Here is a 23,513-nt window from a genome sequence, read left to right as displayed (position 1 = left end):
TCTATCCCAGATAATACTAAAGAGTATTATAAGGACAGTGTCCAGGTGAATGGTCAGGAGACTCCTGCCATTAGGGACACTGGGGCCAGCATAACTGTGGTGGACAAATCGTTCTTTCAGGCTGAGGATGTTGCTAAGGCACCCAAACGCCTCACCAAGTTAGCTGGAGGGCCTGTGCAGATGCTTCCCCAATTACCAGTTCTCATCCAGTGTAATGACATGACTGTGAAGATACCTGTCCGCATACAAAGTGAGGTGCCAGGAAGGGTTCTGCTGGGTAATGACTTGAAAACTCTTGGGGTGGTGTCACATACCCCCAGAACTCCTAGTAAAAGGTTACAGGAGCTCACCAGACCTGCAAGGGAGAGAACCATGAGAGGTACTCCCAAGGAGATGATGAAGAAAGAGATCACTCCTGCTTCACTGGAAATGTCCGCTGCTGTCTCTAAGAAAATAGAAGAAAAAGGGAAACCTAAAACTTCTAAAAAGAACCTCACAGCCAGCACTCCAGTGCAGCCAACAAGGACTTCCCCTACGTTGTCCAAAGTTACACCAGTAACTCCCCCTCCAGCTGAGGCTGAGAGGGAGGTACAACCCTGTGTGGTTGAACTAGACTCTGAAGAAGAGCTAGTGGAAGGCCAGGAACTCATTGGAGATCTGGATCCTGTTGACCATCCTGAGCTGCAGTCTTTACTGGTAGAAGGTGACCCAACAGGGCAGACTTCAGTAAGGGACAGAGAGAATGTCCAACTCTGGAAGGTCTTTGCCACCAGGCAGATGCTCAGGCTGAAGGGCAAGAGCCTGGGAAATATAGGTTACACTGGGAAGATGGCCTCTTCTACAGTGAACCAACCGAGTCTGCACCTGGGGACAACAAACGACTTGTAGGGCCCAAGAAAACAGACCACAGTTCTTGCAGTTAGCCCATGAGATTCCTTTGGCTGGTCACTTGAGTTTCAAGAAGACTAAGGAAAGGCTCTCACTCTACTTTTATTGGCCAAAGATGGGGGCCGAAGTATATAAATACTGCAGGAGCTGCCATACCTGCCAGACTTCTGGTAAGGTTGGCTCCAAGAATGTGGCACCTTTAGTGCCTCTCCCAGTTGTGGGAGTCCCATTTGAGAGAGTAGGGATTGACATTGTTGGTCCCCTTGATCCTCCAACTTCCTCAGGCAACAGGGTTATACTTGTTGTAGTAGACCATGCTATTAGGTACCCTGAGGCAATTCCTATGAGGACTGTTACAGCTCCGGCTGTGGCTAAGGCCCTCCTTGGTATTTTTACCAGGGTTGGGTTTCCTAAGGAAGTAATCTCTGACAGGGGGTCAAATTTTATGTCCCACTACATGAAAGCCATGTGGAAAACCTGCGGAGTTACTTACAAGTTCTCAACCGCATACCACCCTCAGACAAATGGGATGGTCGAAAGGTTCAACAGAACCATGAAGAGCATGATAGGTGCTTTAGAGGACCCCTTAAAAGAAAGTGGGACCATCTACTGCCATGCCTTCTCTTTGCTTATAGAGAAGTCCCTCAGGAGGGAGTAGGTTATTCTTCCTTTGAACTTCTCTATGGTCAGAGGTCCATTGGCCCTGATCAAGGAGGGGCTGGAGAGTGCCCCTTCCCCCAAGCCAGTCAGAATGACTGACTATGTGATAGGTCTCCGCAGGAGAATGTCACAAATGATGGCAGAAGCAAGTGATAACTTGAAAGCTGGACAAGCATTGGTCAAGCACTGGCATGACCAAAAGGCTAACATGGTTGAGTTTACTCAGTACCAGCTAGTTCTCGTTATGATTCCAACAAGGCAGAGGGCCTTGCAAGACAAATGGATGGGACCCTTCAAAGTTGTGGGTAAACTTGGAGAGGTCAACTATCTGGTGGACTTGGGCAACCCCAAGGAGGCTCCAACAGTCTTCCACACCAACAGACTAAAAGCGTATGTCTCCAGACCTGATGTAGGAGCTTTGCTTCTAGCATCATCAGAGGAAGAAGAAGAGAGTGAAGCTCTTCCTGATCTCCTCAGAGGCTTACGTTTGGACGAAAAGATTGAAGGAGTAAATCTCTCATCAAATCTGACACCTGAGCAACAGGAAGAGTGCAAATCTATGTTGAATCAGTTTGCCTCTCTGTTCTCACTTTCACCAGGCTTGACCCCTTGGGGACAGCATGACATACTCACTGGTGACTGTCTGCCAGTCAAAAGCAGGGGATATCGAATGTCAGAAAATGTAAGAACCCACATCAAAGGTGAGGTCAACAAGATGCTTTATCTCGGGGTAATAGAGCCCTCTACTAGTCCACGGTCTAGCCCAGTTGTGTTAGTACCAAAGGCAGGTTCGAGGGGGATTGGGTCCTCCGACGTATTCCATATCTATGACAGGTAATCACCACAGCTGTGCTGCTTTGGAAACTTTTTTCTGCGTCCTGCGTCGATGACGTCGATGCGCCACCGTCGAGGACCTCCTCTGACGTCATCCGATATGATAAGTAGGACGCACGACGCCCGTAGCCTCAGTTCCGTTTTTTCCGCAAACGTGTTGCTTCGTGAATCTCGGTTACGCCTCGACTCTTTGGAGTTCTGTTCTTCTCGGTTCTTCGAACCTGTTCGTATTTTGTGCGAAAATCCTTCGTAAGAAGATGTCTTCTACTTCATCTTCAGCCCCGCGTCTGGGCTTCAAGAACTGCGGGGAGTGTGGGTCCAAGATGTCGGTGACGGACTCGCACAACGCCTGCCTCTGGTGCCTCGGGGAGGCCCATGACACGGATGACTGTATCGACTGCCAGTCGCTCACGTCCAAAGCCTTACGGGAACGTAAGAAGAAGTTGTCGGTAGGTCGGGTGTCCAAGCCCCGGAAGTCGAAGTCTGCGGGGCTTTCGACGGATGATTCGAGAGGTGACTCTCTGCGTCGTCGTCAGAAGTCTCGTGGGTCTCCTTCTAGGAGTCGGTCTCGCCACTCCTCTGCCTCTTCGAGGCATTCTCAGAAGCGCCGATAGCGGTCGTCTTCCAGGTCCTCTTCTGAGGACTCTGCCCGGCACGTCGCTTACCCCACCAACCGTGCGACGCTGGAGGAATGGGCTTCCTTCGGGAAGAAAATGCTGGCGATTCTCGTGTCGCAGGGTACTAAGCCGTCCGTGCCCCCAAGTGGGGTCGGCCGTGAGAGGTCGAGAGACACCGCTCGCAAGAGTGGTCAGCACGAGTCACGGGAGAGGTCCCGTTCGTACAAGGGGACTCGTTCTCGACGTACCCGTTCCAGGTCCCGGTCCTCGACACGTTCGAGACCGTGTGCACCTGTGATGTCTTCGAGGAAGACATCGACGCCTGAGGCGTCGAGGGCGTCGACAGGCTTTCTCGAGGCTCCGGCTCCGAGGAAGTCGTCGAGGCCGTCGACGCTCAGGTCGTCGAAGGACACGCTAGGCGCTCTGGCTTCGAGCACTGTGTCGACGCCGTCGATGCTGGCGGCGCTGCATCTGACGTCGACGCCGATTTACTCGACGCCGATCCTCTCGGCGCCGATGCCTGTTCTCTCGACGCCGGCGCCGATTCACTCGACGCCCTCGATGCCTTCCGAGGCTGGGGTGTCGGAGGTGCCCCGTGGCAAGGGGGAACCCCCTAGAAAGGCTCTGGTTAAGAGCAAGCACTCTCGGGTGCCTTCTTTTCACCACCTGGAATATATTTCGGAGGTGGATGAGATTCTGATGGCCTGGTTCCTAGTCAGGTTCCAGATGAGATGGTCTCGGGCCATAGTCAATTTGACGATTTGAGGCAGTCACTGCATGATGCCAGTGGACTCGACACCTCTCCGGAGGTGGAGTTTTGTAGGACTGAGCCTGGCTCTCATGCCGATTCCTCGTACCAGCGCCTTATGGCTAGGGTCTCCGAGTACTTGGGATGGTCTGCTCCCCCAGGGGAGTTTGTGCAGGATGATCTCACGGACATCCTTGATGTTGGTCCCCCAACTGACCCGGTATTGCCGTTTCATATGGCTCTACAGAGAAGGGTGGCGGTGGCTTGGGCTGCTCCGGAGAGTCTCCCGGCGGTTGGCAGGTCCTTGTTGTGAAAATACCATCCAGCCAGTAGCGACCCCTGCTACTTGACCAGGCACCCCACTCCGGAGAGTTTGGTGGTGCAGGCAGCCACGGCCCCGGCAAAACAGGCGTCGTACCCTACCATCCCTCCTGATAGGGACGACAAACGTTTTGATGGCTGGGCGAAGAAAGTGTTTTCTTCTGGGGGTATGGCGCTTCAGGCGGCCAACTCCATATGTGCCTTGTCGCGTTTCACACACACTCTGTGGAACTGTGTTGCGTTAGCGGCTGAACATATTCCCGAAGGGGACGAACGGGATGGTTTCCTTGCTATGGTCCAGGATGGTAAGGATGCCATGTGTGAGTCCGTTCAGTCGGGTTTGGACATGGCTGAATGCGTCAGCAGGCGGCGAGCACAGTGATACGCAGGTTTGCGTGGTTGCAGAAGTCGGGGTTTACTCCTGATGTGCAGTCCCGGCTCCTCAACATGCCCTTTGACGGTGAACACCTTTTTGGCAGCAAGGCTGACGAGAGCCTTGAGAGGTTGCACTCCAAAGCTGCAGCGAAGTCGTTGGGAGCTGCAGTTCACCAACCTCTGCCTTTTCGTCCTAGGGGACAGCAATGGAGGGGTGGTTCCTTTTGCTATTACTCGTCCTTCAGTAAAGCGAGAGGAGCTAGCAGTCAAAGAGGCCAACGCAGGGGTACCAGAGGTGGACGACAGGGTACCCGTGGTGCCAAGGCCGCTCGGGCAGTTGCCTCTTTGCCCTCAGGTAATGCCGCAGCCGCTACCACTCAGTCATGAGGCCATGTCCCATGGTTCGCCGGTTGGGGGAAGGCTGGTGCAGCATATTGTAGAGTGGCGTGCCATTACTTCAGATGTGTGGGTTCTGGAGATCATAACCCACGGCTACTGTCTTCCCTTTCGGCAGAGGCCTCACGACAATCCACTGGGGAACCTCTCTTTGAAGAGTCCAGATCCGCTCCTTGCGTGGGAAATTCAAGCCCTGCTGGAGAAAGGCGCCATAGAACTGGTGCCTGTAGCGGAGAGGAACAAGGGATGGTATTCCCCTTATTTTTTGATTTCGCAGAAAGACGGGGGATTGAGACCCATCATGGACTTACGCGGTTTGAACAAACTTCTCAGGAAAGACGAGTTCAAGATGGTTACTCTCTCTCAAGTCCTCCAGGCCCTTCAGCTTCAGGACTGGTTGGTGTCTCTCGACCTCAAGGATGCTTACTTCCATGTGCCGATCCATCCCAAACACAAGAAGTACCTGAGGTTCGCGGTTGGCGACTTGCACTTTCAGTTTCGGGTCCTGCCGTTCGGATTGACCTCCGCCCCGAGGGTTTTCACCAAGCTCATGGTGGTGGTGGCAGCGCATCTCAGGCAAGGGGGGATTCACGTCTACCCCTACCTGGACGATTGGTTGATGAGGGGGAGCTCTCCCAAGCAAGTCCTGGATCATCTGTCCATCACCTGCCACTCCCTTAACAGGCTGGGCTTCTCCCTCAATTTAAAGAAGTCCCATTTGACGCCAACACAGCGGCTTCAGTACATCGGAGCAGTGCTCGACACTTCCCTGGGGCAGTGTTTTCCTCCCCAGGTGAGGGCTCTTCACATTCAGCAGATGGTGCGCAAGTTTCGGCATGCCCAGACGCTCCCAGCGTTTGAGTTCTTGAGGTTGCTCGGCCTCATGGCATCCTGCATTCTTGTGGTGCCAGAGGCTCGCCTGCGGATGAGATCTTTGCAGTGGGCACTCAAGATGCAATGGTCGCAGTCCTCCGGCAGGATGTCGGACTCGGTTCAGGTGCCGCCCTTGGTCACCCAGGACCTTCTGTGGTGGGCCGTCGAAGGCAATTTGATGAAGGGGGCTCCGTTTTGGCTTCCCTGGCCGGAGGTGACGATCGTGACGGATGCATCCCTCACGGGATGGGGAGCTCATGCCAACGAGCTGACAGTCAGCGGTCGTTGGTCTCCATCGGAGTCCAGACTCCATATGAATCTGTTGGAGCTGAGGGCCGTCAGGCTAGCCCTGAAGGCTTTTCTGCCGACTGTGCGAGGAAAGAATGTCCTGATCTTGACAGACAACACAGTGGCCATGCACTACCTCAACAAAAAGGGGGAGGCAGGGTCACTTCCTCTGTGCAGGGAGGCGATGCAGCTCGAGTTCTGGGCCATCCAGCAGGAAGTTTCGATCTCGGCTGTTCATCTGGCCGGAGACGAAAACGTGACGGCGGACGCTCTGAGCAGGCAGAGCACAATCTCTCACGAGTGGGAGTTGGTTCAGGAGATTCTCCTGGAGATCTTCGCCCTTTGGGGGACCCCTCAAGTGGATCTCTTCGCCTCCAGTGTCAACCGGAAGTGCGAGAGGTTCTGCTCGTGGGAATTTCCTCCAAAAGGAGCCTTAGGAGACGCGTTCGTTGTGGAGTGGCCATTCCCACTGCTGTACGCGTTTCCTCCAGTCCCCGTCATCCCGCAAGAGGCTACGGAAGTTCGGTTCCCGGATGATCCTCATTGCTCCGGCGTGGGCTCGGAGGACGTGGTACCCGGACCTTCTCGACTTGTTCATCTGTCCTCCACGTCGTCTTCCCTACCGAGACGATCTGCTCTCACGGGAGGGGGGTCAGGTTCTCCATCCAGAGATCAGATCCCTCAACCTTCACGCTTGGCTTCTGAAAGGTTGAGGTGTAAGGATTGGGACCTCCCTGAAGACGTGATGGAGGTGTTGCTCTCGGCCCGAGGGCCAGCAACAAAGTCTCTGTACCGTTGCCGTTGGCGTAAATTCTGCGACTGGTGCAGAGTTCAGAATGTGGATCCTTTTGCATGTGATATCCCCATGGTTCTGTCCTTTTTACTTTCTTTGGCCCACAGGGGCTTGCAAGTGGGTACCATTAAAGGTTACCTGGCGGCACTGTCCATCTTTAAGCGCTCGTCTGAAGAGTGTTCCTACTTTAAAATCCCTTTGATTTCACAGTTTCTGAAAGGGCTCACTAATGTGTTCCCTCCGTCACCTTTCCTGGTGCCCAGTTGGGATTTAAACCTTGTTCTTAAGTTTCTTATGGGTGCTCCGTTTGAGCCTTTACATTCTTGCCCTTTGAGGCTGTTAACTCTGAAAACTGTGTTTTTAGATGCGGTTACTTCCGCTCGCAGAGTGAGTGAGTGAGTTACAGGCACTTTCAGATAAGCCACCCTTCACTGTATTTCACAAGGACAGGGTTGTCCTTAGAGTTCGTCCTTCTTTTCTTCCGAAGGTGGTTTCGGAATTTCATTTGAGCCAGAAGGTTGTTCTTCCGGCGTTCTATCCTCCTCCACATCCTGGTAAGGAAGAGGAGAGGCTCCATAGGCTTGATCCTGGGAGAGTTTTAAGCTTTTATGTTTCACGCATGTCCCGGGTCAGAGTGGACGATCAACTCTTTATTGGTTATGCTGGTAAGCATTTGGGACAAGCTGTGACAAAACAGACTTTGTCTCGCTGGATTATTTTGGCCATCTCGGAGTGTTACCGCTTGGCGGGTAAGGACCCACCGGCTGGTTTGCGGGCCCATTCTACCAGGGGTATGGCTGCATCTACTGCCCTGCAGAGGGGTGTTCCTATTCGCAACATCTGTGATGCAGCCACCTGGGCTTCAGTACAATCATTTGTATGTCACTATTGCCTCGATTCCATCCGAGGACAGGATCTGGCATTTGGCAAGGTGGTCCTTTGCTCTGCTATTTGATTGGCAATTCTAAATTTTGAGTCTAAATTCTTTCCCTCCTCCTTGCTCTGGTACTGCTTTGGGAGTTTGTCATAGATATGGAATACGTCGGAGGACCCAATCCCCTCGAAGAACAAGTTACTTTCTTACCTGGTAACGTTCTTTCGATGGGATGGTCCGACGTATTCCATATCGCTCCCTCCCTACCTTCCCCGCTGCAGAATTTCTTTTGCGATTGCAGCTTACGTTCCGCAAGGCTTTGTGTCTGACTGGCAGTAGACTAATGTCACACGTTCTGGGGGAAAAAACTACAACTGAGGCTATGGGCGTCGTGCGTCCTACTTATCACATCGGATGACGTCGGAGGAGGACCTCGACGGCGGCGCATCGGCGTCATCGACGCAGGACGCAGACGCCGAAAAAAGTTTCCAAAGCAGCACAGCTGTGGTGATTACCTGTCATAGATATGGAATACGTCATCGGACCATCCCATCGAAAGAACGTTACCAGGTAAGAAAGTAACTTGTTCATCTAAAGAACTTAGATTCTGTGTGGACTACAGAGCTCTTAATGCAGTCACTAAGACCAATGCCCACCCTTTGCCAAGGACAGATGAGTTTGGGGATAGACTTGGTGCAGCCAAGTTCCTCAGCACATTTGACTTGACGTCAGGCTATTGGCAAATAGCCCTGACAGACCATGCAAAGGAGAAAACTGCATTTTCTACCCCAGTTGGCTTATACCAGTTTAAGGTTATGCCTTTTGGATTGAAAAATGCACCTGCTACGTTTCAACGGATGGTAAACCAGGTTCTAAATGGGATGGAGGACTTCTGCATGGCATACTTGGATGACATAGCAGTGTTCAGCAATTCCTGGGAGGAACATGTGGACCACCTAGGATATGTTTTGCAGGCTCTTGGAAAGGCCAATCTGACCATAAAGGCAAGTAAATGCCAGATTGGACAGAGTAAAGTGGTCTACCTTGGACATGAGGTAGGAGGTGGAGAAATAAGGCCTTTGCCCAGTAAGATTGAAGCTGTGCAAAATTGGACAACACCTACTACTCAGACCCAGGTGAGAGCCTTCTTAGGTCTCACCGGGTATTACAGGAATTTCATCCACTGAATGTCATCTCCTCTCCTAAATTCCCTAAAAAGGTTAGATGGAATGAGGAATGCAATCAGGCCTTTGAAACCCTGAAAACGGCTCTTTGCCAAGCCCCAGTACTCAGAGCTCCTGACTACCACCAAACTTTCATTGTGCAAACAGATGCTTCCAATGTAGGAATAGGTGCAGTCCTCAGTCAACTGGATGGGAAAGGTAGGGAGCACCCAATTTGCTTCATCAGCCGAAAGCTGAAGGATCCTGAGACAAGGTGGGCAACAATCGAAAGAGAATGCTTTGCTATTGTGTGGGCACTGAAGAAGTTTAGACCATACTTGTATGGATCTACTTTTGTCATTCAGACTGACCACCAACCCTTGAGATGTTAATGCAAATGAAAGGGGAAAATCCAAAACTATTGAGATGGTCAATCTGCCTTGAAGGGTTTGATTTCACCAGTGAGCACAGGTCAGGGTGTCACCATCAAAATGCTGATGGACTCTCTAGGATGTATGTCATCGACTAGAGGTATGAGGTTCATCCAGGAGTGGATTAAATCCTCCTGTCCCTTAGTCTGGGGTGGGCGAGTGTTAGGGAGAATTCTCTCTTTAGGCTGAATTTCCTAACCTAGTGAGTCCCCCAGCAGCTTTGCTGGATTTCTGGAGTTTGTTTTTCTCCTCCTGCCAAGAGTGAGACTCTTTTCCTCCCACTCTTGGACATGATTAGTGGTATTCCTTTGACTGGTAATGTGTTTTATGGGCTATGGGGTCCTTTACTCCATAGGGTCTCATGTGTTTTTCCTATGTGTGTTACACAGCACCCTCCGTGCAGTAACACAGGGGTGTCATAGTGACGCCCCACCATAGACTCCATACCCTGGGACTGACTACTGTCTCCCAGGTCATGTAAAGTCACCATTGGCTTTGCTAGTCCCAAATTATTAACAGAAACCAGTACAAACCATCATATTGTGGACGTACTGGTCGGGGCAATTCGATTGCCACGTGGTCTGTTAGTCGAGGGGGCACGTCTCCGTCCCCCTGATCGAGTTTTGGCTGGTGGCAGTGGAAACTACTTTTTATATTCGACCGCAAATATTTTCCTATGGGATTTTCCCATTGCTCGAGGCTACCAACTTTAATTATTTAATTCTCATAGCCTCGAACATACCGCCGGTTTATTTAATTAATATTAATTCTCCGGTTGGTATTTTCTGCCAAGACTCGATTCTAAAATGGCGTTTGTGCTCTCTTCTGTGACTCCAACCCAAGTTGAGCCCTTTGTTCCACTTTTTTGGCAGGCTTCTCCACAGAAGCCTCCAAAAGTGGTGCCACCCTGTCTGGGTACCACAGGGGGCGTGGGAGGGGGTTTAGGAACCCTGGACCGAGTTACCTTGGTAACTCAGGTCGCACCACTTAGCATGTTTGAGTGACAGCTAGGCTGAGTGAATGGGGGTTTTCTGCATAAAAGCAGGGCTTTGGGGACTGGAACTTCAGAAGTCGCCACAGGACCTGAGAATCCGACGAGGGAGAAGCTGAGCCGACCTACCACGACGACACCACTGGTGGAGCCCTGCAGAACCGACTCACCACTTCCCGACGACAGAGAAGTTCTCCCGGCTGGAGAGGCTTCTTCCCCTGACTGGTGGGCACAACCAGTTTACCTTTCTTTCTTCGCACCCCAGCCCGGTTTGTGGTCAAACTGCCCGTGCCAAGCACCCCGACGGCCAGATAGCCACTCACCACTGAACCGCTAATCACCGGACCGCTCCTTGTACCTGAGAAACTCCGCGGCTGGTTTCTTCCCTGGCAGTGCAACGGACACCTGTCTTCCTCCACGACGAGACCCTCTCTTCCCCCGGACCAAGCACCGACTTGCACCCGCTGCCAGGAACAACTGCCCCCGCTAGAGTGTTCTCACCACTTTAAGGTACCGTGTCCGCCAGGCCTCCCTTTCTAAAGATTGCAACAAGGTAATAATAACTCCTTAACCTTCTGGACCGGGCTGGCCGCCTTGACCCTCTAACTGGTCCCTTTCTCTGATCCAACTCCTTTTTGAACCATTACAAGACTTTTGTGCACTGCAACCGTGTGACCTTGGACACATTTCGTTTTGATCCTCTTAAAGCCGATCCGGCCTACTGACTCTGAATTCACAGTTTTACTTTGCCTTCCTCTCTTGTTCTGTTCTTGTAAAAGTGTTGGGATCTGTTTCAATTTGTTCTCTGCTTTTCTCTCCCTTTTTAAAACGAACTATTAGAGTGCCATCTACGTTAAGCGCTCACCGTTGTCTGAAAATAAGTGGGGCTTTACCTAAGACTTGTCTAATATTCTTTTAAGGGAGTGTATATCTTTTAGAGACCATGTTTTTGAATTGCTTACTATTAGTGCCTGTGTGTTTTTCTAGATGTGGTTTTAAATAAATAAATATATCTCTTTTACACCAAGCCCTGGTCAGTGTTTACTTGTTCTATTGTGTGCTCTTGACCTATTGTGAATACTCTGTATACTGCCTAACTCTTCTTGAGGGAAGTCTGACTGCTCAGCCACAGCTACCAAGTGAATCTGTGTGGTACAGACTGCTACCAAGTGGGTTTACTGCCAAACACCTGTAGTCCTAAATCTTTTGCAGTGGTCCCAGAGGGAACTGCACAGGTTTCTGCCTAACACAATGTCTTTGTGTTTCCATACTTGAACGATTAACTAATCTGTGCACAGTCGCTGCACCAGGTTTTGAGCCATCTCGAGGACACTAGTTTACTACTGCTCGACTTGAGGTGTATGTTTTCTGTAATTTCAGGGAGGAACATACCAGCACACATTCTCCAGTTTATCAGCGCAGTCTTGGACACCTGAGAAGGGAAGACGTTTCCTCTTGAGGAAAGAGTCACCAATGTGGCACACATGGTCTGTCTCTTCCAGACATCCAGTAGTCTCCCGGCATAGGCTTTGCTGCACTTGCTGGGCCTGATGGCATCCTGTATGTATTTTCCTGGTGCCGTAGGCGAGACTCTGGATGAGATCCCTTGAGTCTTCTCAGGAGCCTGTGGTCTCCGTACTTCAGTGAGATGTCTGATGTCCTCCTGGGGTCGAGGTCTGAGGTGAACAACATGACCTGGTGGAGCGACAGGACGAACATGTTGGCAGGAGAACCTTTCGGGTGCCACAGCCGGAGGAACAGGTTGTCCCGGATGGCACACTGAAGAGCTGGGGAGCTCATTGCGGCTCCCTCCAGATCAGCAGCCATTGGTCTCATAAGGAGAAAGGTTACCACATCATTTTGCTGGAGCTGCGAGTAGTTGGACTAGCACTGACGGCTTTTGCGTCTTCTCTGCAGGGGAAACATGTTCTGTTGTTAACAGACAACACAGTGATCCTGCACTACCTCAAGAAGCATAGAGGCAGGTGATAACTGCCCCTGTACACAGAGGCTGTGCAGCTATGGTTCTGGATGCTAAAGAACAACATCTCAACCTCTGCAGCTCATCTGGCAGGGGAGGAGAATGGGTTGGCGGACGCTCTGAGCAGGCAAAGCTCAATCTCCCACAAGTGGGAGCTATGCCGGAGTACATTGCAGAGATCTTCACCCTGTGGGGAACACTGGTGGTGCACCTGTTTGCAATGAAGGACACCACGAAGTGCAAACAGTTCTGTTAAAGGGAATTACCCCCAGCGGGGCACTGGGAGATTCATTTTTGGTGGAGTGGTGTGAGAAACCTGAAGCTATCTCCCTAGCTAGTCCCCAGGGATCTGTCATCCAGGTGGCCAGGAGACGGCCATCGCTAATGGATACAGTTGCTGGGGGTGGACCAGTGAGGGAGGATCACCTGGATTTGGGGGTCCTCTGGGAGTGGGACACCAAAGGATGAGATGGGGTGTCCCCCTTCCTTAACACCTTTTACCCATCCTCTGATGTAGGACATTCCAAACCACTGCCCGCCCCCTCCTTTTCCACCACGAACACTTTTGCACAGCACAATGGACTAACACTAGAGCTGTTTACCTGACATGTCCCAATACCAGGTTCACGCAAAGTCCGGCAGTTGATCAGAATCACACACACTTGACAACCCTTTCCCTTCACCACAGGGATAAAAGGTGGAGTGAGAGAGCACATTATGAGAAAGGCTAACAAGGCTAAGACGGCAGACAGCACGTTCAGGCAGCTACCACGCGGCAGTTCAAGAGAAGGAGAAAGGCGGCGAGGAGATAAGTGACCTTGACCTTTTCGTCCCAGGCCCACAGAACCTTCGTGGAGGAGAATCTAAGACCACAAACAATAGCACAAGTCTCCTGCTGCAGATATCAACGATACACAGGGCAAGCCTATGCTGATAAGGCGGAGCAGAGGAGATTCCCGCACCCATGGTATTGGCCTTGACTCCAAAGAAGCCGAAAGTCAAGTGGTTCATCACAACTGGTTAGTCGAGGGGAGATTCGATGAGACCAGGCTGTGTGAAGTGAGAATCGCAAAGTGGCAAGTTGTGAAACAAACCCGATGAACTATAACTGAACTGTAAAAAGAGCGAAGGGGTGACCAGCAGCAGAGGGAAACAAACACCATGTGGGTGCCAACTCAAGAGACTCTGGTTGAGCCCCATATTGAGACACTACAGATATCAGAAGGCCATAGGAAGGTCGCCAAAGGAACTTAAAGTGGTCATACTTGAGGGTCGAGCAAAAGCCCTGTACAATCGTAAGTTGGCTGAAAGAAAGGGTAGTAAATCCTGCAATGATATGAAACCCGGGGAGCCAATCCCAGTAGGGGCAGAATCCAGAGTCCCAAGAAATGGTGTGTTTTAGAACTGTTTAAAAAGACATTAAGATTTGGGGATTACAATTGAGAAGGGCCATAACCCCATTTGAACTGTGGAGTATGATTGACAAAGGTCAGCCCAGAAGAGGGAGACCCAGGGGTGAACCCATCACCCAGCGAATATTGGGAATGAACTTTCATGTATTAAAGGAACTTTTGTTTTTGGTTATTTAAACACTTCAGGCCCATAGGCAAGAAACTTTCTAAGGAAACAAGACTTGCCCGTCGATGGTCCAGAGAACTGCCATTGGAACTGTTGTCTCGAGCTAAAGAAGCCTGAGACTGTACTGTGCTTCACCAACTCCACCTTAACCCATGCTCAAAACGTGGGGAAGGGAGACCCAGACTACCGCCTCCCAACTTAACATTTGAGAACATTCCTTTCTTTCTTGAAACTTAACCCCACACCCTTTGTATTTAGCATGAGGAACTTTCAATCTTTTTTTGTATAGGCCCTTTTATTTGACTTGACGCCACTAGGACTGCCTTATCATTTGATGGTGGACTCACATCCCCATCTTAGATTTAGGTTTAGATTAGGCATTTTTCCAATTTGCATACCACTTTCATTGTTCAATCAACACCCTTGAACTGTGATCATTTGTGTCTGTCTTGTTATCACCTTGAGTTCCTCGCATATGGTGTTAGAAGTGGGATCTGACTCAATTGAAACAAATTGAGGAACCCTACAATTTCAAAAGCTTAGCCAGAGAGCCTCCAGCCCTTCCATTGCCAACAAGGAATCAATAGGGTTTGATATCTGTAGCAGTAGGGAAGCTACTATTCCCCCTGGGAAAAGAGGAATTATTCCTACGGATTTAGTTTTGATTCCCCCTCTGGGATGTTACCTACGATTAGCTCCTGAAATCTGGCTTAGCATGGAAGCTCGGGATAGACGTCTTAGCGGGCGTTATTTATCCTGACTTCCCGAGGGGACGTGAAGGTTCTATTACAGAATCATGTCGAAGTCCCTTTTGAGGTACGTCAGGGAGACCAAATTACCGAGGGAATTTTGGAGAGAGCTTTGTTTCCTCAATTCCGAGAAAGTGAACCAGATGAAACAGACAGAGGTAACTTAGTCTTTGGAGAAGCTGATAAATCCCCTACAATCGAAGAATGGAAAGTAGAGGAACCCACCATCTATACCGACCTAGGCGTTGCAAAGCGAAATGTCCTAGCTCTCGCTAAAGCTTTTTTACAAGCAATCCCAGAAGAAGGCCTAGACAAGCGCAGTCCCTTTTTCTTTGTAAAACTAGAGCTATTTTACAGGAAGGAAACCGCCCGTGAAGGGTTAATAAAAACTCAACTGGTAATACCTAAAAGTCACTGTCATGATGCCTACCCCCGGGCATCTGGACCAATCCCATCAGCCCCGGGAGCAGGCATCCAGGTGCTTACTAAAAGCCCAGCAACCCCGGCTAGGGGCTGTCTGGGTACAGTCCTGGCGCCATTGGCACCAGGCTCATAGAGGAAATCAGTCCTGGCGCCATAGGCGCCAGGCTCATGTACATTACTTACCTCATGCAGACCATGCTGCAATGAAGTCAAGCCAACGTGAGGCCTGAATGGGACTACTTTACTTCAGGGACTATTTTTTTACTCGGGTGTGGTTCTGGGGGAACTTCTTACCTGGGACTACTTTGAAGGCTATCTAAACCACGCCCGAACAGCAGCACATGCTTCGCGTTATTCTGCATCCAGCAGCGTAACGCTCACCGTGCCTGCAGTCAGCATCCAGTCTTCTGCCACGCCCGCCTCGAGTCCATAGCTCCTAGAAAAAGAGGAAAGAAGAAGGAAAGGTTAGAACACGGACATTATTTTAATTCCTTACCTGATTCCGGATCCATCACGTCTTCGAACTTGGAAAGGACATTTTTTCTGCACGCGTCGCGTCGCCAGCTGCAGAGCCGCACCATACTCACCAGTCCTCACAGCATTTTTCGATTCGGTGCTACCTCCATCATTTTCCTTGCCGAACTCCAGCATCTAGGGGACAAAAGAAATATAAGGTGAGCCGAGAGAGCCAACAAATACAATCTCTTTTTACCACCATAGACTTTCCTGATTTACCACCAGAGGCATTATTCTTTAACATCCCGCAACTTCTTACGCCGCACCTGTAAGGAGAGAGAAAACAACAAGTTAAATACACGCATCTTTTACCCGACAATGTTGGGTAATACAGACTCTTACCTGAACGCCATCAGCTGCCACAAGACAATCTTCTCCTGGACCCAGCTGCAACACAAGAAGGGAATGGGGCAAGAGTGAACATAGGACATATTGAACTCTTTGGACTTTATACTTACGGGTTCTCGCCAGGAACCTCGGAGTCAATATTCATCCGGAACTCTTCCAACGCCTTCGAACCAGTGAAGTAACTGGTATCTACGCGTCCCTGCATTCCACGCAGGATGGAGAGCTCATCATTCAAAAACATAAGGTGAGATTACTGAAAGGGAATATCGGAGGTGATTAGTGGGGAGAACAGTGGGGTGCCATTAATAGAATCCACGGGTGGCTAAATCCCTTTCTCCACTTGCAGGAGAATACTTCTACGGGTAAAGCAGACGAGATTAGGCGGGCCAGTCCAGTCTGTCATCTCTGCACTAAGTTTCACGTTGAAGGAGAACGCAGCTGTCCGGGTCCGATCGACGCCCCTGTGGGAGCCAGGTGAGCGTAACAGTCACTGATAGGTCGTGCTAGAGATCGCCCATTCCCATCTCATGGGAGGACATTTGTGAGGAACTAAATCCCAGGCGCATATTAGTGGAAAGTTTTATTGGCCGGGTATTCATGCTGACATGAAAACTTTCCTACAAACATGTGAGATATGTCAAAAGACCAACCTGTACATTACATGACCCGCCCCTTTGAACCTGTTGCCAATTATAGAAGTCCCCTTCTCACGAATTGGCATGGACATAATAGGACCTCTGGAAACATCTAAATTGGGGAACAAGTATGTCCTGGTGATCGTGGATTATGCAACCCGATACCCTGAGGCATTCCCAATGCGAAATAATACCACTCAGCAAATCTTGAAGCATCTTTTACCATATTTCTCTAGGGTTGGTTTTCCCAAAGAAATACTAACAGATCTGTTTTTTAAAATGTTATGAGTAAACGTATGGCTGAAGTCAGAGCTACTCAACATTACCACCTTGCAAACTTCTGTGTACCATCCCCAAACCGATGGTCTAGTAGAAAGATTCAATACGACCTTAAAACTAACTCTGCATAAACTGGTAGACAAAGACGAGAAGGACTGGGACAGAATGATCCCATGGGCACTGTTTGCAGTAAGGAAACTCCCCCCAGCCCCCAAGCGTCCACAGGTTTCTCTCCCTTTGACCTCTATGGAAAAGAACCGTGAGATGTCCTAGACATGCTCCGGGAAACCTGGAAAGAATGCGAGGAGGCTCCCATACCAATACCCCAAACCGCCACTAGAATGCGAGAAAGCATGAAATTTGTCCAGGACTTAGTTTTGAACTCACTTGGGCAAGGCCCAAAACCAGCAAAAGGCCAGTTACGACAAAAGGTAAATTTAAGATCTTTTTCTATCGGACAGAATGTACTAGTCCTTTTACCGACCTCAGAAAACAAACTGGTCTCCAAGTGGCACAGACCTTATGAGATAATAGAAAGAACGGGAACGTGCACGTATAAAGTAGCCCAACCAGACCGAAAACAGAAAGTCCACTTATATCGTGTTAACCTTCTAAAAGAGTGGAAAGAAAACACATCAGCCACCCATGCCAAAGTTCTAGCTTGCCTGGTTCCGGAGGACATAGATATCTTTGACTTAATTTCACACAAGTTCTCTAGCCAACAACGAGAAGATCTGAAGGACGTAATGGTTTCATTCCCCGTCGTATTTTCTGAAAAAACGGGAACAGTAAAAGGTACCTATCATTGTATTCGAAAACCTAAAGGCAAAGTAGTTCACCTAAAACCTTATCGTCTACCAGAAGTACGAAAACAGGTAGTGAATAAGAAGTCGACAAAATGTTGGAGGCTAATATCATTTACCCTTCCTCGTCAAGTTAGTACCAAATCGGACTTTGATGCCTATCCTATGCCACGCATCTATGACCTAATTGATAAACTAGGGACAGTCACCTATCAATCAACCCTAGATTGGGCTAATAGGTTATTACCGTAGATTTATCCCCAACTATTCGGATACAACGGCATGGTTGACAGATAAACTTAAAAATGCTGAACTGCAGAAACTTCAGTGGACCAAGGACGACTAGGTATGCCATAACATCTTGAAACAAACACTATGTCAAAACCCAATAAGTTTGTTACAGACGGTTGCTTCCCTTACAGGATTAGGAGCCGTTCTGTCCCAGCTCTGCGACGGACTAGAACACCCCATACTGTTTACCAGTGGCAAGTTATTCCCACATGAGAAAAATTACTCCATGGTGGAACTAGAGGCCCTAGCAATCAAGTGGGCCATTATCCATCTCAGGTACTATCTATTAGGAAGAAAATTCACTCTAGTTACCGACCACTCACCCTTAGTCTGGATTAGCCGACGGAAAGAGCCCAACCCATGGGTCATGCAATGGTTTCTAGACCTACAACCCTATTGTTTCACGGCAGAGCACCAGAAAGGAAAAGACCAGGGAAAAGACCAGGGAAACGTGACTTTTCTTTCCCGATTCCCCTGTAAAACAAATGTGGCTACATCGCATGGAGGAAGGGTATGTGAGAAACCTGAAAGTGTCTCCCTAGCTGGTCCCCAGGGATCTGTCTTCCAGTTGGCCAGGACACAGCCATCGCCATTGGATCCAGTTCCTGGGGGTGGACCAGTGAGGGAGGATCACCTGGATGGAGGGCCCTGTCAGAGTGGGACACCGACGGGTGAGACACAGTATCCCCCTTCCTTTAACACCTTTTCCCCATCCTCTCACGTAGGACATTCCAAACCACTGCCCCCCCCCCCGTTTTCCACCACAAACACTTTCGCACAACACAACGGACTAACACTAGAGCCGTTTACCTGACATGTCCCAATACCAGGGTCAGGCAAAGTCAGGCTATTGATCAGAATCGCACACACCTGATGACCCTTTCCCTTCCCCACAGGGATAAAAGGTGGCGAGCACAGTACGAGAAAGGCGAACACGGCAGACAGCATGTTGAAACGGCTACCTCGCGGCAGTTCAAGAGAAGGCGAAAGGGGGCGGGAAGCAAGGAGGTGGCGAGTAGAGAAGTGACCTTGCCTTTTTCGTCCCAGGCCCGCAGAACCTTCGGGGAGGAGAATTAAGATCACAAACAATAGCACAAGTGTCCTGCTGCAGATGCACGGGCCAAGCCTATGGTGATAAGGTGGAGCAGAGGAGACTCCCGCACCTGTGGTACTGGCCTCGACTCCAAAGAAGCCGAAAGCCAAGCGGTTCATCACAACCAGTGAGTCGAGGGGAGAATTGATAAAACCGGGCTGTGTGGAGTGAGAATTGCAAAGTGGCAAGTTGATAAACAAACCTGATGAACTATAATTGAACTGTAAAAAGTGTGAAGGGGAGACCAGCGGCAGAGTGAAACCGAAACCACGTGCGTGCCAAATCAAGAGACTCTGGTCGAGCCCCATATTGAGAAACTACAGAAATGAGAGGGCCATAGGAAGCTCGCCAAAGGAATTCAAAGTGGTGATACGTTAGGGTCGAGCAAAAGCCCTGTACAATCGAAAGACTTTGATCCGTAAGTTGGCTGAAAGAAAGGGTAGTAAATCCTGCAGTGAGAGGAATCCCGGGAAGCACATCCCAGGAGGGGCTGAATCTAGAGTCCCAAGGTTTTGGATTACAATCAGCCCAGAAGAGGGGAACCCAGGGGTGAGGCCATCAACTGTGTATTACGATTGACAAGGGTCAGCCCAGAAGAGGGCGATCCAGCGGTGAACCCATCACCCATCGAATATTGGGAGCAAACTTTCATTTGTTAAAGGAACTTTTGTTTTTGGTTATCTGAACACGTCACGCCCGAAGACAAGAGACTTTCTAAGGAAACGAGACTTGGCCATCAACGGTCCTGTGAACTGCCCTTGGAACTGTCGTCTTGTGCTAAAGAACCAGAGACTGTACTGTACTCCACCAACTCCACCTTACCCTGTGCTCAAAACATGGGGAAGGGAGACCCAGGCTACTGCCTCCTGACTTATCATTTGAGAACACTCCTTTCTTTCTTGAAACTTAACCCCACACCCTTTGTATTTAGTGTAAGGAATTGGCAATCGTTTTTTTTTTTTTTCGTTTTTTTTTTTTTCGTTTTTTTTTTAGTATAGGCCCTTTTATTTGACTTGACGCCACTAGGACTGTCTTATTATCATTTGATGGTCGACACCCGTATACCACTTTCATTGTTCAATAAACACCCTTGAACTGTGATCACTTGTGTCTGTCTTACTTGTTGTCACCATGAGTTCCTAGAGTGGGTCTTCAACCTCGATTATGTGTTCCCACCGATACCAGTCGTCCCTTCTGTTTTCAGGAGGTTATGGAAATTCAGGGCTCCCCTGAACCTGACCGCCCCTGACTTCGGCTTCCTTGGAGGCCGGACTTCTTGATACAGTCTGGAGGCAATGTGCTTCACCCAAACCGGGATCCTCACAACCTGCAAGCTGCGCCTTGAGAGGCTGAGGCACCCAGAACTGGGACTTCGATGAGGAGGTGCAAGAGGTTCTGTTGGCTGCACGTAGACCGTAAACTAGGTCCCTATACTCGGGCAGACAGATCAAGTTTGTCACCTGGTGCAAGGCAAAAGGGGTGTCCTCAGTGATGGAGGTTTTATTGGCATTCGCCAAATCAGCCCTACAAGTGGGCACGGTGAAGGGGTTTCTGGTGGCTTTCCATTTTTAAAAGGACTCAAGAGCAAGGTTCCTTCTTTACCATCCTTGTGGTGGGCCAGTTTTTGAAGACCTGCTTAATTTGTGTCCTCCTTCGCCTTTTGTGGTCCCTAATCTGAACTTGGTTCTCACCTTCCTGATGGCGGCTCCATTTGAGCCTTTGCTCAGCTCTGAACAGACTCGTCCCATTGAAGACTGCGTTTTTGGTGGCGATCCCGTCCGCTAGGAGAGTCAATGATTTGAAGCCGTCTGCAGTAAAGCCCAATTTCATATATTTTTTAAAGAAAATGTGTCCCTGAAAGTACCCCCTGAGTTCTTATCAAAAGTGGTGTCAGAATTTAATTTGGGCCAGAGCATCGATCTACCAGCGTTTTACCTTCCACACCATCCTTCAAAGGATGAGGAAAGGCCCCAGGGATTGGATACCAAGAGGGTGCTGAGTTTTTACCTGGTTAGAACCGGCTCTTTCAGGAAGGATGAAAAGTTGTTCATTGCTTTTTTGCAATCCATGTTGGGGCGAGCAGTTACTAAACAAACTATCTCTCGCTGGATCACTTTAGGCATTTTTGAATGCTTCCAGACTGCAGATAAGAAGGTTCCAGCAGGGCTTAGGACCCACTCTACCAGAGGGGTCGTGGTCTTCTCAGTTCTTTGGGGGAGGGAGGGAGTGCCGGCTAGAGACATTTGGGGCCGATGAGTACGGTGGTCCACAAGAATTTTTTGGTTTGACTTCCAACCCTCCTCCAGCATGGTTACTGTTTTGGGAGTCTGTCAAGATGAGGAATCTGTGGGAGAATGCAATGCATCGAAGGCGAAATTACTTACCAGTAAAGTTATGTCTATGGGTTCCTCTCCCACAGCGTCCTCATTGCCCTCCCAGCCTGCCCCGCTTGGAAGTCCATGGTCTCAATCAGATTCTACAATCAAGTTTCTGTGTGCATTGACATAAGTAGCAGAGTGCTACATTTGGGCAGCAGCAATTTGTTGGCAGACTGGCCTACCTCTTCTGGTTTTATTCAAAGTTTGGAATATGGAAGAAAAATGTAAGCAAGCATTGGATGTTTGCTATGGTTATTGTTGTTTCTATGCCTTTCGCATTACTGCAGGTTTCCTCTCGCAGGCATAGTCCTGGTTGGGGAACTGAGGTAAGGGGGCGTAGTGCGTCCTTTTAATGTCACATTCATTGTCAAGGAATGGTGAGGCCATATATGAGGAAGTCGACAACTGAATTGAGCGGCACTACGCCCCCTGTCAAAAAAATGTTGTAGCAGCTGATGCTGGATAGCTGTCTATCAAGATGAGGAATCTGTGGGGGAAGAATTCATAGAACATTACTGGTAAGTAATTTCTCCTTCCAGTATCAACACTATTCAGCAACTTTTTTCATGACCAGGGGGCACAGCACGGCTATACATCAGCTTTGTCTGGGCCCCATTGCACGCCCCATGTCTGACCTGTCAGGGCCACACCATACAAGGAGCCACCATGCCTCATGTCTTCATTCCTTTTTAACATGCACTCAGTATGCTTCAGGAATGCTGTTTAGATAATTTTGTTACTGCATCATGCTCAACCTTGTTAAGGCCTCGAGCTTTAACCCCTGTGCGGGAGATAGCCATCTGTCTTGGACCTAGACAGGATTTGCCTGTATTGCTTGGGACAGACCATGTACCTCAGGATGGCTGTTCATGCCAGTCCATGCATCCAAAGGGTAGACGGAAACGTGGCATAACGTTTTTCACTTTCTGCCACAAAAGTGGTAAGAGGACCCCTTCCAAGTCCCTGGGCGCAGCACAGAGGAAGGCAGTGACAGAAGAAAAACATTCACCTGTCCAGAAGGACAAGGACAATAAACATGAGAAGAGTTTGCCCTCCCCAAGCGACTATTCGAGACTTCATTCTTCATCATCATCAAAGAAGCAGAGCCATCACTCCTGTGAGAAACCCAAAATTGTCTCCTTAGCTAGTCCCGGGGATCTGTCATGTAGGTGGCCAGGACCCGGCCATCGCTATTGGATCCAGTTCTTGGGGGTGGACCAGTGAGGGAGGATCACCTTTATGGGGGATCCTTAGTGAGTGGGAGCGGGACACAGATGGGCGAGAGAAGTATCCCTCTCCTTCTTTTGACACCTTTGCCCCATCCTACCATGTAGGACATTCCAAAACACTGCCCCCGCCCTTTTCCCACACGAAAACCTTTGCACAATACAAAAGACAGCAGACTAACAGCAGGGCCGTTTACCTGACGTGTCCTAATACCAGGGTCAGGGAAAGTCAGACAATAGAGCTGAATCACACATACCTGACGTCCCTTTCCCTTCCCCACAGGGATAAAAGGTGGGGCACAAGAGCCCAGTACGAGCAAGCCAGACCGCACGACGTGAGAGCTAACTCAGAACGGCAGTTTAAGAGGAGGCGAAAGACGGCATATATCAAGAGGGTGACCAGGAGTGAAGCGACCATGCCCTTTCCGATCAAGGCCCGTGAAACATCTGTAGATGGAAATATAAGACCGCAAACAATAGCCAGTGTGTGTTGCAGCAGGTTTCAGCAGTATGCAAGACCCTCCTCCGCTGATTACCAAGCCGGGGAGAGACACTTGTCTCAGTGGTACCAACCTTGACTCCAAAAAGAAGGAAAGCCAAGTGGTTCATCACAGGCGTTGAATCGAGGGGAAATTTGATAAGAAACTGAACTGTCTTGAACGAAAAGTAGCAAACAGCTCATTTGAACTGTGAAAGAACTATTAATAAAAATGGGGAAAACCAGCAACAGAGAAGTCCGGCACCATGTGGGTGCTCAAATAGGAAATTCTGGCTGATTACCCGATGGTAGAAACTACCACAACCAGAAGGCCTTAGGGAAAGGTGAAGAGGGGTCAAAGTAGTCATATGGGGATCCTCTGTACTGTCGAAAGTCTTTGACCGACAAAGGGATTGTAAAGCTAAGGGGAATGAATCCCGCATGCTGAAATTGGTAAATGAACAGTACATGACAAAAGTTGGC

At 49.6% G+C, this 23,513-nt stretch overlaps 1 protein-coding gene across 4 annotated transcripts in view; it reads left to right on the top strand.

The window, feature by feature from the left end:
- The window catches only part of USP30 (ubiquitin specific peptidase 30), a 1,160,327-nt gene that overhangs the window by 1,107,414 nt on the left and 29,400 nt on the right, over window positions 1-23,513 (top strand). The window lies entirely within an intron of this gene.

Source organism: Ambystoma mexicanum, chromosome 10 (assembly GCF_040938575.1).
Source record: "Ambystoma mexicanum isolate Mex_15411 chromosome 10, UKY_AmexF1_1, whole genome shotgun sequence".
NCBI classification, from domain to species: Eukaryota; Metazoa; Chordata; class Amphibia; order Caudata; family Ambystomatidae; genus Ambystoma; species Ambystoma mexicanum.
The sequence above is the reverse complement of the archived record's forward strand: the minus strand, read 5'-3'. Positions and strand labels throughout refer to the sequence as shown.